The following is a 17,100-nucleotide window of genomic DNA, read 5'->3' on the forward strand; positions in this document are numbered from 1 at the left end:
GGTCTGAATGAGCGTCTCGGCCACAAATCATGTTCATAGAAAATAGGTGCTCGAGTAGGACATTCGGTCCTTCGAGCCAGCATCGCTATTCAATATGATCATGGCTGATCATCCAAAATCAGTACCCCGTTTCTGCTTTTCCCCATATCCCTTCATTCCGTTAGCCCTAAGAGCTAAATCTGACCCTCACTTGAAGATGTCCAGTGAATTGGCCTCCACTGCCTTTTGTGGCAGATAATTCTACAGATTCACAACTTTCTGGATGAAAAAGTTATTTCGTCATCTCAGTCCTAAATGGCCTACCCCGTATTCTTCCGAGATATTGCCTGGCCCGCTGAATTACTCCAGCACATTGTGTCCTTTTAGTGAGGAACATCGTTGTTATGGGCTATTAACGATGGGGGTGCGGCAGACTCGGTACACTTGTAAGATCCAAAGTCATTTCATGATATGTATAGGAAGGAACTGCAGATGCTGGTTTACACCGAAGATAGACACAAAATGCTGGAGTAACTCAGCGGGTCAGGCGGCATCGCGGTAGAAAAGGAATTCATGATATGCAGCTTATAATGGAAAACGTGTCGTGTTTGGTGTCGGTGCAGCAGAGTAATTTAAGTTATATCTTAAGGAATTTGTAGTTGGGATGAACACTACAGTTAGAACAGGTTTATTAAATTTAATTCCTCAGTCTGATTTTAACGCTGGGAGGCATATTTGAGCCCCACATCCACATAATCCAGGCTGGGATCTGTGATTTACTCTTGCAATAATGGATGTGCTATCTCTTGATTCGAGTGCCCTGTCTGTGCCTTCAGAGGATGTCAAAAATTTGAAGCGGTTTGAAGATGAGCAAGGAGTCCCGGGTCAACAGTTGGCTCCACAGAATGTTGTCTGGTCATTAATCACCTGCTGTATTCATTGAGACAAATAACCAGTATTCTGGTTTGATCATTGATTAATTTTATGACTACCACATGAATGTCTGGGTTAGATATCCAGACCAGAACTTCTGATGCAAGAGCTTGAATATCCTTCAAATCCGCCTACAGATTTCTCTTCTGGGCCTCTGATTATACTGCAGGGGCTGATTCAGTGGTTTGCACTCAATCAACACGGATGCTGTAAACCTCTATTTGAAGAGAAAGTGTAGCATCCACCAGGTTCTGGGATAGTTTATGATTATCCATGGTTTACAGATAAGGCCTGACCCTTCAATTTGTTCTCTTAGTTTCCAGCAGTTCGTTCAAGGTTAAGCATCCGGGGAGAATGCTGAATGGCTTCCAGTTGCCTTTAGTTTTGACGCGGATGATATCACCTGCTAGTTGTTGAAATCGGCTTGAATTGGTTGTAATTTGTGTTAACATAGCCGTTTGCTTTTGAGGGCACAGATTTGCAATGGAGGAGTCATTCAGCAATATCTCCTGTTGTAGATGGCCATTAAATCATATTTAGGAGCGAGGAATTTCAGAGATAAGGTTTGAGTGAAGTAACTGAACTTGTTCTCTGCAGGAAAGTTGGTGCATAAGAAATTTAGCAGAAGTGAAAAAGACCATGGCAGGTTTTGTTCTGGGTAAATAGAAGTGAGCAGATTTTTAAAACCGGCAAAGGTCAAAGAAGATGTAAAGAAAAAAAGTTTTTCTTATGGCATAATCTTGTAAAGAATATGAAAAAAGATAGAAAAGAATCAAACATTGGCTTAACATAGAATTGGAAGGAAATTTGAAGGAATAATTTGCAGGATTATGGGGATGGATTGGGATTAGGAATGAGGGGCCTTCTCTACCTAGAGCTGATACAAAATTTATGGACCCAATGCACCTTTTTTACATGCACTGACCGTAAAGCAAGTATTACTACATTGAAATTTCAAATGTCTACTTCCCAATGTGGACAGTATTTGATCTGATGTTGGGGGATGCGGTGAGGGGTGGTGACGGAGTTTACCTTGTTTTCGAGTCTTATTTAATTGCAATATAGCCAAGCATGTTGCTGAGGGTGGATTATTTTCTGGCAAGAGGGGCTGTGAAGCTGTCCAAGGTTTATTAACTCCCATTTAATTTCTGAGCTACTATTGTAGTCAATTTCTTATGTATCTTTCAGCAGCCACATAATCCCCATACTAAATGTTGATTTACAAGAATAATATTATTGGTTGTAAAAATTTAAATATCACTGAAAATTCTGCTTAGTAATTCAACACTTAATACTCTAAAATATGGTTTATCAGCTTTTAATGAGGATAAAACCTAATACATGGTTCAAGTAGTCATTTGATGATAATTAATCATTTAATATTATTTGGCCTCTATTCTTGTGGGTGCTTCCAGAACTTTATATTAGCTTATACAGAAATATAACTCCATATGTATTATGTTGAACAAGATGTATTCTGTGGTTGTCTGCCCAACCGTTTCCCATTCAGAATTATAAAAGTGTGGGTTTTAAAGGGTTTCAGTCATGTCTAAATTACAAATGAACCAAACTTTAAAAAAGATTCATTTGTCAACAACGCACTCTACTCATTGTCATTCACCAGGGCTTAACGGTTCAGTGCTCTGTCTGACTGGCCAAAGTCCAGGATTTCTTTATCGGGGAATAACAGGAATTACAGCACAATTAGTAGTCCTTTTGCCTTGTCAAGTCTGTGTCACTGATAACATTTCAAATAGAGAACCTTGCAATGAAGCCATTTCCCCCTTTCATATCTACTCATCTGAGCATTCACAAGAAAGAGAAAAAACAAAAATATTAAGACACTTTTTTAATGTTTTCCTTGCTTAAATATTTATATTTTTTACTTCTGGGTGAAGTCATGATTTTGAGTCCACCACTGGTGCACTAGTAGAGCTTCTTAAAACCCAACAATCAACAGTTCCTTGATTCCTTTGGTGATGACCTTAAAGTTTTTGCTCTCGTTTTACTGATTTATTGATCACTGGAAATAGTATTTCTTAATTTCCCTTATAATTTAAGAACATAGTGAATCGAAGTAGATTTAGATCTTCTAGCTGCTGCACCAATGTGTATGATCATGGCCAGTCTATACCTCATTGCATTTGCTGTCTGATCTCTGATCTCTCACATTTTCATTGCATCCAAATACCTCTTGATCTCAGTTTCAATTGTACTCACTGACTTCACACCAAAGTCTTCTCGACTTTGCAATCAGATACATCCTGCCAATCCCTTTCAGGATTTTGTACGTGTAATGATCACCCCTCATTCTTCTAAACTTCAGCAAGTGAAAACCAATCACACTCACTCTGTACTCATAGGAGAACCCCCTTATCCCTGGAATCAATCAGTGAAACTATGCTGTCCCCTCCACTGGGCAGATAAGGTATGGAGACCAAAATTGCTTGCATTATTCAATGTTATTGGATTATTGAGGTCAAGGAAAAATCGTTCACGTCGCGGCCCTGTTTTCACTAATCTTTCTACCACCTTCTAATCTTGTGCGTGGACTCGATAAGAAGAAGATTGTATTATTCAATGTTTATTGTATTATTCACTAATGTTCTCTACAACACAGCAAGACTTCTTTTTTTTTACTGTAGCCATCTTGAAATGTGCAAATTGCTTTCCAAATTCCTTGGTGAAATTGCATGCATAGGTTTTTATATACCATTCAGCCAGATTCCAGTATACCAGCAGTTGTTGATTTCTTGCTATTTAACCAATCTGTTTATTCATTCTACCGATTTCTCATTTTCATTCGTTATAATCCACTTTATCTCCATGTTTGTCCATTCGTTTATGCATTTTGTTAGTCCAAAGCTAGAGGCGACATGGTAAGATTTGTGCCTTTCTGAACTTGTTGCACCTTGGTCAGTCTTTCAATTTATTGCAAAATATTAATCATCACTTAAACCGTAAATTATGCAGATTTAAAAACAAGCAACAATGGTTTGCACATTAGCACCTTCATTGATAGGCATGTTAGTCCTTGATACTTTGACAGCCCAAAAGACATTTTTTGATATTTTTATAAAATGACAGCAGCTGAAAATGCTTTGTTTAATTAATTTCAATGCAGGCAAAGCAACATAGATCTCAATTTCAGAATTTCTAGAATGCCTCCAGAAGGCTGTTTATTTTACCTATTAATCCTGCAGATTGTGAATGTACTATAGACAATAGACAATAGATGCAGGAGTAGGCCATTCGGCCCATCGATCCAGCACCGCTATTCAATGTGATCATGGCTGATCATCCCCAATCAGTACCCCGTTCCTGCCTTCTCCCCATATCCCCTGACTCCGCTATTTTTAAGAACCCTATCTAGCTCTCTCTTGAAAGCATCCAAAGAACCTGCCTCCATCACCCTCAGAGGCAGAGAATTCCACAGACTCACCACTCTTTGAGAAAAATGTGTTTCCTCGTCTCCGTTCTAAATGGCTTAGTCCTTATTCTTAAACTGTGGCCCCTGGTTCTGGACTCCCCCAACATCAGGAACATGTTTCCTGCCTCTAACGTGTCCAAGCCCTTAACAATCTTATATCTTCCCCACCACCGACGTCAGGCTAACTAGTCTATAATTCCCTGTTTCCTCTCTCCCGCCTTTCTTAAAAAGTGGGATAACATTAGCTACCCTCCAAGCCACAGGAACTGATCCTGAGTCTATAGAACATTGGAAAATTATCAGCAATGCATCCACGATTTCCAGAGCCACTTCCTTAAGTACCCTGGTATGCAGACCATCAGTCCCTGGGGATTTATCAGCCTTCAGTCCCATCAGTCTATCCAACACCACTGTCTGAGGTTTTCCGGTACATGTGGTTTGTGTGTGGTGTCTACAATTTGCGTACATCCAAAATTCAGCTCTATAGGTGGAATAATTTATATGGTCTTCAAGTTAATTATAATTGTCTTTTATGCACTAGGTTTATTTGTCTTCTCTTTCCATTGTGTGGATTCCTCATATTAGTCAATAGTGGCTGAGATGACAGGACATAGTTCAAAGGCTGAAAATCATAACTTTGTAGATGCTGGAAATCAGAAATAAAAAAAGAAAAACCAGACACATTTTCTCTTTCCACAGATACTGCCCACCTGCTGCATGTTTCCTGTATTTTCTGTTTTTATAGTCATCGTGTTGTACAACATGGGAACAGGCCCTTTGGCCCAACTTGCCCACACTGGCCAACATATTCCAGCTGCACTGGTCCCACCTGCCCTCGTTTGGTCCATATCCCTCCAAACATATCCAATCCATGTATCTGTCTAATTGTTTCTTAAACATTGCAATAGTCCCTGCCTCAACTACCTCGTCTGGCAGCTCGTTTCATAGACCCATCACCAATTGTGTGAAAAAGTTACCCATCAGATTCCTATTAAATCCTTTTCCCTTTTCCCATCCCTTTTCCCTTTCACCTTAAATCTATGTCCTCTGATCCTTGACTCCTCTACTCTGGCCGAGACTCTGTGCATCTACTGAACTATTTCTCTCATGATTTTATGCACCTCTATAAGATCACCCCTCATCCTCCTGTGCTCCAAGCCTACTCAACCTCTCCCTATAGCTCAGACCCTCAGATCCTGGCAACATCCCTGTAAATCTTCTCTGTACCCGTTTGAGCTTGATAACATATTTCCTATAACATGGTGCCCATAACTGAACACAATACTCCAAATGCGGCCTCACCAATGTCTTGTATAACTGCAATATGACCTCCCAACTTCCATACTCAATACTCTGATTGATGAAGGCCAATGTGCCAAAAGCCTTTTTGACCTGCCTCTATCTACCTGCGACTCCACCTTCAAGGAACGATGTCCCTGCACTCCTAGATCCCTCTGCTCTACAACACTCCCCCGAGCCCTACCATTCACTGTATGGGTCCTGCCCATGTTGGACTTTCCTAAATGCAACACTTCACATTTCACTGAATTAAATTCCATCAACCATTCCTCTGCCCACCTGGCCAACCGATCAAGATCCTGTTGCGATTTTTCGCAATCATCTTCACTCTCTGCAATATCACCCACTTTTGTATCATCTCCAAACTTGCTAATCTTGCCATGTACTCTGTTCTCATCCAAATCATTGATATAGATGACAAGCAGTAACGGGCCCAGCACCAAACCCTGTGGCACACCACTTGTCACAGGCCTCCAGTCCAAGAAGCAACCTTCCCCCATCACGCTCTGCTTGCTTGAAGCCAATTTGCTATCCGTTCAGCTCTCTCCTTGGATCCCATGCGATCCAACTTTCCAGGGCAGCCTAATATGTGGATCTTGGTGAATGCTATGCAGAAATCCACATATATAACATCTCCAGCTCTGCTCTCATCAACATTTTTGGTCACATCTTCAAAAAACTCAGATTTGTGAGACACGACCTTCCATGCACTAAACCATGCTGACTATCTCTAATCAGCCATTGTCCCTCTAAATGCATGTATTTGCCTCCCAAAAGACTAGATGCTGGATAAAGAGATGTTGTAAAATCAGGGGTTCAAATTTTTCTGAAAAAGCAGTAGCTGCACTTGCAACATTCTTTGTTTTATTGAATAAAAAAAACAAAACAAATTTCATGCATTCTTTTTGATACGTTGGGCAATGCTTTAAATAGTCTCTGTTGGCTAAATTAGTGCAGCTTTTCTGTGATCACTGACATTTTCTTGGCAGTTTACATTTACTGTGGATGAGACCAAGTTGGCTGAAAGCTATTTGGTTATGGGATGAGAATGATTTGCATATCAACTAAACTTTAACAAGCTGACATTTTTAGATTTGCTGGGAATTTACTTCAGATTATACTAGTGATACTCTTGATAAATGAGAAGTGGGTGGTGGGAAGGCAGGGGCAAAATAGTTTTTGGCTCTTCTCCAGGCTCTCATTCTTAATAATAATATTTTGATCCCCACTGTGATTTCACTATCCCTTAAGCAGTCGACTCCTTGCCACAGAGCGTTTCAGCAACCCAAATATGGTTGAAGCACCAAAGTTTCTCTTGTCTCTTGTCCAAATGCATGGCTTGTTTCAGTGCTGATTTTTGACCAACTATAGGCATAAACCTCACTCAAAATGCATCTCCCTCGGCATGTGTTAAACTCGGACAATTGCTATGGTCGAGTCAGCAGTACAGACTATATATTTAGAATGTAATACATTATGAATGTCCTCCATTGTGTTCTTTTTAATACATTAACTTCAGCAGTGGAAGCTCAATTACAGCCATTTGTGATTTATTTATTCACCTAAAGTAGTCCAGTACTGCGATCCTCTGTGGTTTAGGGTTATAGTTCATTTAGAGTCTGTCGCCGGACACATTTTCATTTAACTTTAAACAGTTTGTGGGCAAACATTAACAATGTTAATGCCGTTCTACAAACACACAAGATGTGCCCATTGAGGAAAGAGAGACCTTGCTGATTTATAAATGTGGCAAGAGGTAATTTCTAAACCTATTATAAAGTGTTTAATATTGATTATTTTAGGGAAAAGCCTGAGCTGACTGCTCACATCATTAAATATTTATTTGATAGACCTTATATTGCTGATGCTTTAAACCATTCAGTAGTTTTAATTTTCTTTCAGTATTTGAAAGTATAATCATTAGTTTATTGTGATTTATATATCTATTTGTAGTGATAATAAATTTGAAATTAATTGACTATGACTGATATGTTATCAAAATTTTGTTCATTATGTTCTTTTTTTCTTTCAACGGACTATTTATTATATGTATATTTCCCACAAACTGATTAATTGATATCTGGAGTGTAATTTGTCTACAAGCCCCAAAGTGGATTAAAACTATCAGTGAAAAATGGGATTTTGATTCAACTAGTCTAGTTTTGGACACACAAATTGGCTGCTGCATTGCCTAAATTACAACAATGACCACACTCTGAAGTATTTGATTGGTTGTTCAGTCTTTTGGGATGACCTGAGATCCACAAAAGCCCTAAACAAAGACTTTTTTTGGTAACATATATGTAGTATAAAATCTTAACATAAACCAAGCAGAATTGAATATGGAGACAATAGGAACTGGCAAAATTGGTTTACAAAAAAACACTTAAGTGATGGAGCAGATGTGTCCACCTGTCACATGCCAAGCTTTGTCCTGCTTTCTCTCTCCTAATACAAACAGTCTGAAGAAAGATCTCAACCCAAAAACATCACACATTCATGTCCAGAGATGCTGCCTTTCCTGCTGTTACTCCAGCATTTTGTGGTTTTACAATTGACTATGAAGTGAGCTGTTCCGAACACGGGCATTTCAGAAAATGGGTACGTTTGGATAAAAAAGAACTATTATTAGCATTATATGCACTCTGGTATATTAAAGCAATACAGCATTGAAGATGGTTTACATCCATTGTGATCAAACCATATTACAGGGAAGATTTGCTGAGGGAATCAGCAAAGTTGAATAAACACTTGGCCTAAGAGGACAAGTAATTCTCCTCATTGTATACCATTGCAAGTTTTCCTTCCTAAACTTGCGCAGTCAGGCTCATCAATGGCTGTCTGAATACTGACTTAGCACTTGTTCTGCACTTCTTACAATGCCAAAAGAGAATTTGGAGAAGGCAAAAAAAAACCCAGGATCAAACAGCAACCAATGTAGAAAGGTTTTTGCAAGTTTGGTTGAAAAAGAGTTTTCAGAATGTTTGCAGTTCTACAGCCACCTGCAGCTCCTTTATTTTGAGTTGCTATTCTTCATGGGTGAATGCAAGCAGTGCACACCTGCAGCAGATAATGGTGGAGTGGAAGAGATTTCATTTCGGCCACTGGTGCTAAGCAACTATTTACCCTCTGTACTCCCCTCCCATTATATCGTTAAAGGAAGCCAGCAATGGGAGAGAAGAACAATGGCAGCTGAAACCACCGCAGTCATTTTAGTTGAATTTCTGTTCATTCGTCTTCTGTTAACACCAATGAACAGCCTTTTAAGCAGTAATTATTGAATATCAATCAGGAGAATTTAAAATGCTAATCAGACAGCTGAAACCACAATAAGCAGCCAATCAGTAAGTACCATGTCCATTTATTACCCAGCCAGCCACAAATGTTGAGCTCTGTACAATTCAAAATCATTTTTTGTTCATATTATACTCGCAATTGATTGACCATGTTAGATTTACATTAAAAAATAACTAGACTTTATGTTAGCTATTTGTTTAAATGATAGTCTTCAAATGCAATCAATATTTTGAAGTTGATGTCTGTTAAGTGCTGAACTGAAACATGTCTTGGCCCAAGTGAAACATTTGTAATACAGAGCACAAGAGAGTATGAAGCAGAATTAAAGAAAGGCCAATTGGTTTTACTCTCAACCCTGCAATGATGTTTGACTCTTCTCAGCCTGAAGTGAAATTAAGTTAGAGCATAGAACAGTACAGAACAGAAACAGGCCATTCTGCGCGCATTGTCTGTGCAAAACATTATGCCCAGTTAATTTCCTCGGACTGCATATGACCATTCTTTGCCTATCTGAAGCATCTTAAATGTCATTATCGACTCTGCTTCCACAGGGCTGCCAACTCTCACGCATTGAGTGTGAGAATCACGTATTTCACACAATTCTCACGCTGATCACAGAGTTTCTCACGCTCAAAAAATATATATATTTTTTAAATATAAAGAAATTCACGAACAATTCAATTCGCCTGAGGCTTCAAGATCTCCTCCACACTCACCAATGAGAATAGTTTCCTGTCGGCGGGTTTCCCGTAAAGAGCGAGCAATTTCATTGTCTTAAGCCTATCGCACGCTATTTAAAATGGCAATGTAACTGTAGTACTAATGATTCCATTTGACATTCATGGAACCAAAATCTGCAGGTGCTGCAAATTCAAAATGAAGCAAAAATTGTTTTAGAGGTGAGTGAAAACCATGAGGGGAATATATAAGGTGAATGCATAGTCTTTTTCCCGGGATATGTGAATCAAGAACGAGAGGGCATTGGTTTAAAGCAGGGATGTCAAACTACCCGCCCGCGAAGGGGTCCAATCCGGTCCGCGGGATGATTAGACTCTAAACTAAACTACACATTCCCGTGCAGATGGTGTGATAGGTGAAATGCAGCGGTCCCAGCACCGACCCCTGAGGCACGGCTCGCACCCTCGCCTCCGGTGTGTCCGTCGGCCGTTCTGTCCACACCACATGGAGTTTTAACCCCGGTCCGGAGGAACGGACCGGGTGAGTGGGGGTGTCGGTGCCGCCTCTGGAGCCACGAGGATGAATCTCAGGCCAAGGCTTCGCTCCGATGCCCGACCCCCAGGTCACTGACCCTCACGTCCCCCAGAACCTGCAGGTCACTGACCCTCACCTCCCCCGGACCCCAGCTGGACACAGAGCACCTGGGCAGGCCCGCATTCCCGGGAAGGGGGGCGAAAGGGAAACGCTTGCCGGACGTCCCAAGTCTCAGAATTTCCGCTCACTCCGGGTATTGTCACCGCTTCACTGATGCACACTCTCACACACAACCTAACACACACTGACACACACACACACACACTGACACACACACACACACACACACACACACACACACACACACACACACACACACAACACACACACCACACACACACACACACACACACACACACACACACACACACACACACACACACACACACACACACACACACACACACTGGCACACTCAAGGTTTAAAGGGATATGGACCAAATGCAGATATATGGGACTAGTTTAGATGGGCCATCTTGATCTGCATGGACGAATTAGGATGGGCCTGTTTCCATGCTGTAAGATTATGACATATTGTAGAAAGGGTGTAATTGCTCTGGAGAGGATCTCTGGCGATTTATGGAGATGTTGGCAGGGCTGGAATTTTTTTTTCACTTTGAAGAAAGATTCGATAACTGGGATTGTATTCTCTGCAGCGACGGATGTGAAGAAAAGACAGTTGAGGTGAATAATATTATGAGAATAGGACCTGTTTCACTTAACAAAGAGTGTAGGAAGGAACTGCAGATGCTGGTTTAAACTGAAGATAGACACAAAACGCTGGAATAACTCAGCGGGACAGGCAGCATCTCTGGAGAGAAAGAATGGGTGATGTTTCGGGTCGAGACCTTCAGACTGAAGAGGTTGAAAACCAGCCACATAGATGTAAAACACAATGACTGGAGATGTGTGTTATCCAACTAAGGGCAGAAATCAGAATCATGTGTTCATCTTTATTGACGTGACACCATAATAAATATATTACAGAAAAAATAATTTAATGGGGTGGCACGGTGGCGCAGCGTTGGAGTTGCTGCCTTACAGCACCACAGACCCAGATTTGATCCTGATTACGGGTACTGTCTGTACAGAATTTGTACATTCTCCCTATGACCACATGGGTTTTCTCCAGATATTCTGGTTTCTCCCACATCCGAAAGAAGTGCAGGTTTGTAGGTTAATTGGCTTCTGTAAATTGTGCATGGCGTGTAGGATAGAACTGGTGTATGGTAGATTGCTGGTGGGTGTGGACTTGGTGGGCTGAAGGGTCTGTTTCCATATATATGTTTTACATATATATCTTAATTTCATTGAACCATATACTTCGTTGAATATGTGGCGTTATTTGTGTCTTGTTTCTATAGTCAAAGGGTAAGGTTGATTAATTTATTTGTGCAGAATAGTGAAGGGAGTTTGACTCCTCTTGCCTTGTTTCTATGTTTTGTTTTTCTCCATATATATATATATGCATAACAGCATGAATTATAATCTGATTTCCATACATATATATATATATATATACACCACCCCAGGTCTGCCGACTATCGACAATACCGCCAGCAGGCTGGCTACCGAAGCTGAAGGGACAGCGATGAATGTGCACATATTCTCGCTGTCCGAGCATGACGTGAGGAGGGCTCTGACACGGGTGAACACAAGGAAAGCTGCAGGCCCCGATGGCATCTCGGGGCGAGTACTCAAGTCCTGTGCTACGCAGCTAGCTCCGGTGCTCACTACAATATTCAACCTATCCCTGGCCAAGTCCGTGGTCCCTGCTTGCTTCAAAAAATCCATCATTGTACTGGTGCCAAAAAATGCCTCCCCAGCCTGTCTGAATGACTACCGTCCGGTGGCCCTTACCTGAGTAGTCATGAAATGCTTTGAGAGGCTGGTGAAGAATCACATCTGCACCTTCCTCCCTCGGAACATGGACCCGTTGCAATTCGCATACCGTCCGAACAGATCCACGGACGATGCGGTCTCCCAGGTTTTGCACACCACTCTCTCTCATCTTGACAGCCAGAAGGGGAGCTACGTGAGGATGCTGTTCATAGACTACAGTTCAGCCTTCAACACGATAGTCCCCACCAGACTGGCCGGGAAGCTACTGGAATTAGGGCTCAACACCACTCTGTGTGCCTGGGCCCTGGACTTTCTCACCGCCAGGCCCCAGATAGTCAAGATGGGAGGGAATACATCGAAGTCCCTCACCCTGAGCACAGGATCGCCCCAGGGTTGCGTCCTCAGCCCCCTATTGTACTCCCTGTACACACATGACTGTGTGGCTAGGTTCAGCTCCAACTCAATAATTAAGTTTGCTGATGACACTGTGGTGGTGGGCCTAATCTCAGACAACGATGAGAAGGCCTACCGGGAGGAGGTGGCTGATCTAGCACTCTGATGCCAGGACAATAGCCTCCTCTTAAACATCAAAAAAACAAAGGAGCTGATCATGGACTTTAGGAGGGCACAACATCCGAGGACGTACACTCCATTGAGGATAAATGGGGATACTGTGGATAGGGTGAACTGTTTTAAATATCTGGGAGTCCACATCTCTGAGGATATGACATGGACATCACACGCCGCAGCACTCTTGAGTAAGGCAAGGCAGCGCCTTTACCACCTCAGGCAATTGAGGAAATTCAGAGTGTCTCTGAGGATCCTCCAGTACTTCTACTCAGCGGCTATGGAAAGCATCTTGTCCAGAAATATTACCATCTGGTTTGGGAATTGCTCTGCCCAGGACAAGAAGGCTCTGCACAGAGTAGTGCGTTCGGCCGAACGCACTATGGGAACTTCACTTGCCCCCCCCTGCAGGAACTATACATCAGGAGGTGCAACTCCAGAGCCAATAAAATCATGGAAGACCCCTTCCACCCATGCAACGGACTGTTCCAGCTGCTACGGTCAGGCAAACGTCTCAGTTGCCATGCTGTGAGAACGGAGAGGTTGAGAAGGAGTTTCTTCCCAGAGGCCATTCGGACTGTAAACTCCTAACTCACCAGGGACTAACTTTACTGAACGTTTTTGCTTCCAATATTTAATATGTAAAAGAGTATGTGTGTGTTTATGATTGTGTTTATATTTTGTTTGGTTGTTTGTTTGTCTTTTTGCACAAAGTTTGCAAGCATTGCCACTTTCATTTCACTGCACATCTCGTATGTGTATGTGACGAATAAACTTGACTTGACTTGATATATGCATAACAGCATAAATTATAATCTGATTTCCATACATGAATATACTAAGGTCACTTATGTGCTGCACCTGTTGATCAGAGTCTGGCTCTACTGTGGAATGTAATTAGGAATGTAATTTAGCCTGACCTTATTCATACCTAATCCAGTTTAAAGCATAAACGTTGCATTCAAGTGTAAGTTAAAAAACTCGCTACAGTATGCACCAGATTGCACAATTTCAAGCTGAAAAATGCAAAAGCTCCCTCCCTACCGTCGCTACACTCCCTCGCACTTTCTCACTCTCAACTATCACCCAATGTTGGCAGCCCCGGCTTCCACCACCAGTCCGGGCACCACATTTCAAGGTACTCTTTGTTTAAAAAAACAAAACTTACTCTGCATATTTTCTTTAAATTTGCCTTTTTCTTTAAATTTAAAATATGCCTTTTGGTCTTTGACATTTCCATATTGGGGAAATGTTTCTGACTGTCCAAGCTATCGATGCCTCTCATGATTTGGTATCTTTTTATCTGGTCTCCACTAATCTCTGATGCTCCAGAGAAAACAATCCACGTCCGTCCAACCTCACCTTGTAGCTCGAAGAATCTACCCCTGGCAGCATTTTGGTAAGTGTAGGAAGGAACTGCAGACACTGGTTTACCCGAAGAAAGACACAAATTGCCTTTTGTGCATCGTCTCCAAAACCTCCACATCCTTTGTGTGACTGGGTGACCAGAACTGTGGCCTCACCAAAGTTTATAAAGTTGCATTGTGACTAATTGATGTTTGTGATTTCTGTTACACTATGGATAGAGCAAAAAATTAAAGTAATAGCCTTCTTTATGATAATAAAGAGGGTGATTTGGTCTGACAGTGAAATTAAAAAGCATGGTGATTTTGTTATCAAGAAAAATGTCAATAAAATCAAAAAAATACTCTTTAGTATCTAGCACTGCAGGAAAAACATACAAAACATTAGACAATCTGAAACGTAGGAAGGATTGCAACAGTTCCAATAAGCATAATAAAGAGGCATAAAAGGCATAACATTCGGTTAGGGAGAATAATGTTGCATTCTATACCTCGGGGCAGGGCCGGCCTTAGGAGGTGCGGGGTTTAATTGGGAACAATTTTGGTGAGCCCCATGTTCCCAGCCAAGGTCTGTAGAATCATAGAAATACAAATAAAGCCTATTATAGACTTCATAATCTCTATGGTAGAATGGAAGGTAATCAAAATGTGCGTTTAAAAAGTGCCTACGAGTTAATGGACCAAACAGATCTATGCTACATTTTAATATAAAATTGCACACATGTACCTACAAGTAACAAACAAAATGTGTAGATCACCTTTGAAAAAGTACATAGTTACAATACCATTTGTTTTAGTGAAATGAAAAAAATGATAATTAACTAGATCCTGGAAACCAATAACAATTGGCGAAAAACAAGTCCAGGCATTCAATTTTGGGCTTCATCCCCATCCTACCCTTTGGGCTTCTACCCCATCCTAACTTGTGATGTGCGTGGTGTGTGTGGTCTGTGGGTGTGTGTGTGTGTGTGTGTGTGGTCTGTGCGTGGTGTGTGTTGGAAATGGGGGGGTACGCAGCGGGACGGCGTTCCCTTTGTTTTCAGTTTCCATCCTGTGCATGAATTTGCAGCTTTATCCTGCGCTGCTTAATCCAAGGGCGAGCGAACGAGAGGACAGACGAACGAAAGCAACGTTGTTAGAGCAGAATAGCTGACATTTCAGTTTGAGACCGAGACCCATCTTCAGACTGACTCGGGCGAAAGAGGAACAAGAGATATAGACGGATATTAAGGACAAATGAATGGAAGATATGCCTATATCTCCCATCTCCCTTTCCCTTGACTGTCAGTCTTGACCCGAAATGTCACCTATTCTGCTCTATGAACGTTGTTTTTGTCCACACGTTCGCTCGCTCTTAGTGCCGGCGCTTCTCCCCTCAGACTCCTACACACACACACACACACACACACACACACACACACACATACACACACCGTGTGGGTCAAGACCAGGAGCAGCGAGAAGGATGACATCAAACGGGTCATGGTAGCTATCGAAAACGTACGGAAATGGTAAGGGGGAAATTTTTTTTTAAAAACACCCGAAGGAAATAGATGTTTAACAAAAAAAAGGGGCCGGCGATCGCTCCATGTCTGTGTCTACCGCAAAACATCAATGATTCTGGGAATGCCGAGAGAGCTAGAGAGAGAGAGACAAGATGGGGAGCGCGAGAGAGAGAGAGAGAGAGAGCGAGAGAGAGAGGGAGGGAGAGGGCGAAAGACAGAGAGACACAACGTGGGTTGCTAGGCAAATTGAATGACTAACCTACTGCACACCAAGAAGCTCACCAAGACGAAACCCTCAATCATGATGGTGCGTTTTAAAAAATTCTCAATGTGTCATCAATGCATCGATCTACATTTCTCAGTAAATGTAATTGTGTTTTGAACAAGTATTAATGACGTTCCGTGAATTGTATTCAAAGGAATGCAGCGTCATTAATACTTGTTCAAAACACAATTACATTTACTGAGGAATGTGGATCGATGCATTGATGACACATTGTATAACTACTTGTTGACTACTGGCTGTTAAAAAGTGTTACAGTGGTTGTTAACAAATCGTTTGTGTCTGATGGCCGTACAGCGGTTGTTATCTATGTTCGTTTTGTAAAAAGAAATCTGTATGGCAATTTAAAAAAAAATCTGTATTTCACAAAGCAAATTTGTACGAAATACGGAAAATTAACGCGGGGCCCAATTGGGAGAAATCGGTCCAATCGGATTAAGGCCAGCCCTGCCTCAGGGGAAGGGTGTCGCAGCGCTCTCACTTATCTTTTTTTCGCTGCTGCTAGCCGGGCGACCTAGGCAGCTTTTTTGGTTGCCAAATGACAGTTTAGGTGGTCATCTAAGACGGCATGCGTGACGCGTGCAATAATGTGCTCGGACAAAGTGTTTTTAGTTTAATTTAAAGATACATCGTGGAAACGAGTCCACGACGACCACCGATCACCCATCCACTAGTTCTATCCCACACATGAGCGACATAAGTCAAGAGTGTTTTATTCTCTCACGTCCCAGTTAGAACAATGAAATCCTTACTTGCTGCAGCACAACCGAATATGTAAACGTAATACAGAACAGGAGATAAAAGTTCACTGTGTCTATATACCATAGACCATATATATAAATATATATATATATATATATACACAATAAATAAACAGATAAAATGCAATAGGCTGTTATTTTTCAGAGTTTGGTGGTGGTGTTTAAATTCTATTTAAATTCCATTTCGAATATTTTTGGAGGACCAGGAAACCAAGAAGCAAGAGTTACTCCAGGGAGTTACTCCAGCTCCAGCAAGTGATTCTGTGTTGGTTTTCAGCGGTCGCAGCGAGTGGACAGCAATGGCAGCCAGATCTCCCACCATGCAAAGGGGAGGGAGAAAGTGGCCGACGCCGACCAGTTGCAGTGGCATTGCGCATGTGCAGGGCGGCACATGCGCACAACCACGGCCGATGATGTGCTGGCCAAAGATCCTCGCTATAGGATCTTTGGTGCTGGCCGTGGTTGTGCGCATGTGTAAGGCGGCCGGCCGTGCCGGCAGACGAGGAGCGGGTGGAGACCCGAGATATGGACAGCGGGCGGAGACTCGAGACACGGATAGCGGGCGGAG

The 17,100-nt window shown here is 41.9% G+C and overlaps 1 protein-coding gene across 4 annotated transcripts in view; it reads left to right on the forward strand.

The window, feature by feature from the left end:
• The window catches only part of gareml (GRB2 associated, regulator of MAPK1-like), a 164,670-nt gene that overhangs the window by 1,126 nt on the left and 146,444 nt on the right, over window positions 1-17,100 (forward strand). The window contains exon 1 of one of the 4 annotated variants that reach the window (XM_055635483.1): window positions 7,689-8,985. The exons of 2 other annotated variants lie outside the window; for them this stretch is intronic. The gene's annotated coding sequence lies outside the window, so the exon portion shown is untranslated. Of the gene's footprint in view, window positions 1-7,688; window positions 8,986-17,100 lie in introns of those variants that run through there. One more of the 4 variants, XM_055635482.1, reaches the window with a different exon arrangement.

The sequence above is a fragment of the Leucoraja erinacea genome, chromosome 5, assembly GCF_028641065.1.
Source record: "Leucoraja erinacea ecotype New England chromosome 5, Leri_hhj_1, whole genome shotgun sequence".
Taxonomy (NCBI): Eukaryota; Metazoa; Chordata; class Chondrichthyes; order Rajiformes; family Rajidae; genus Leucoraja; species Leucoraja erinaceus.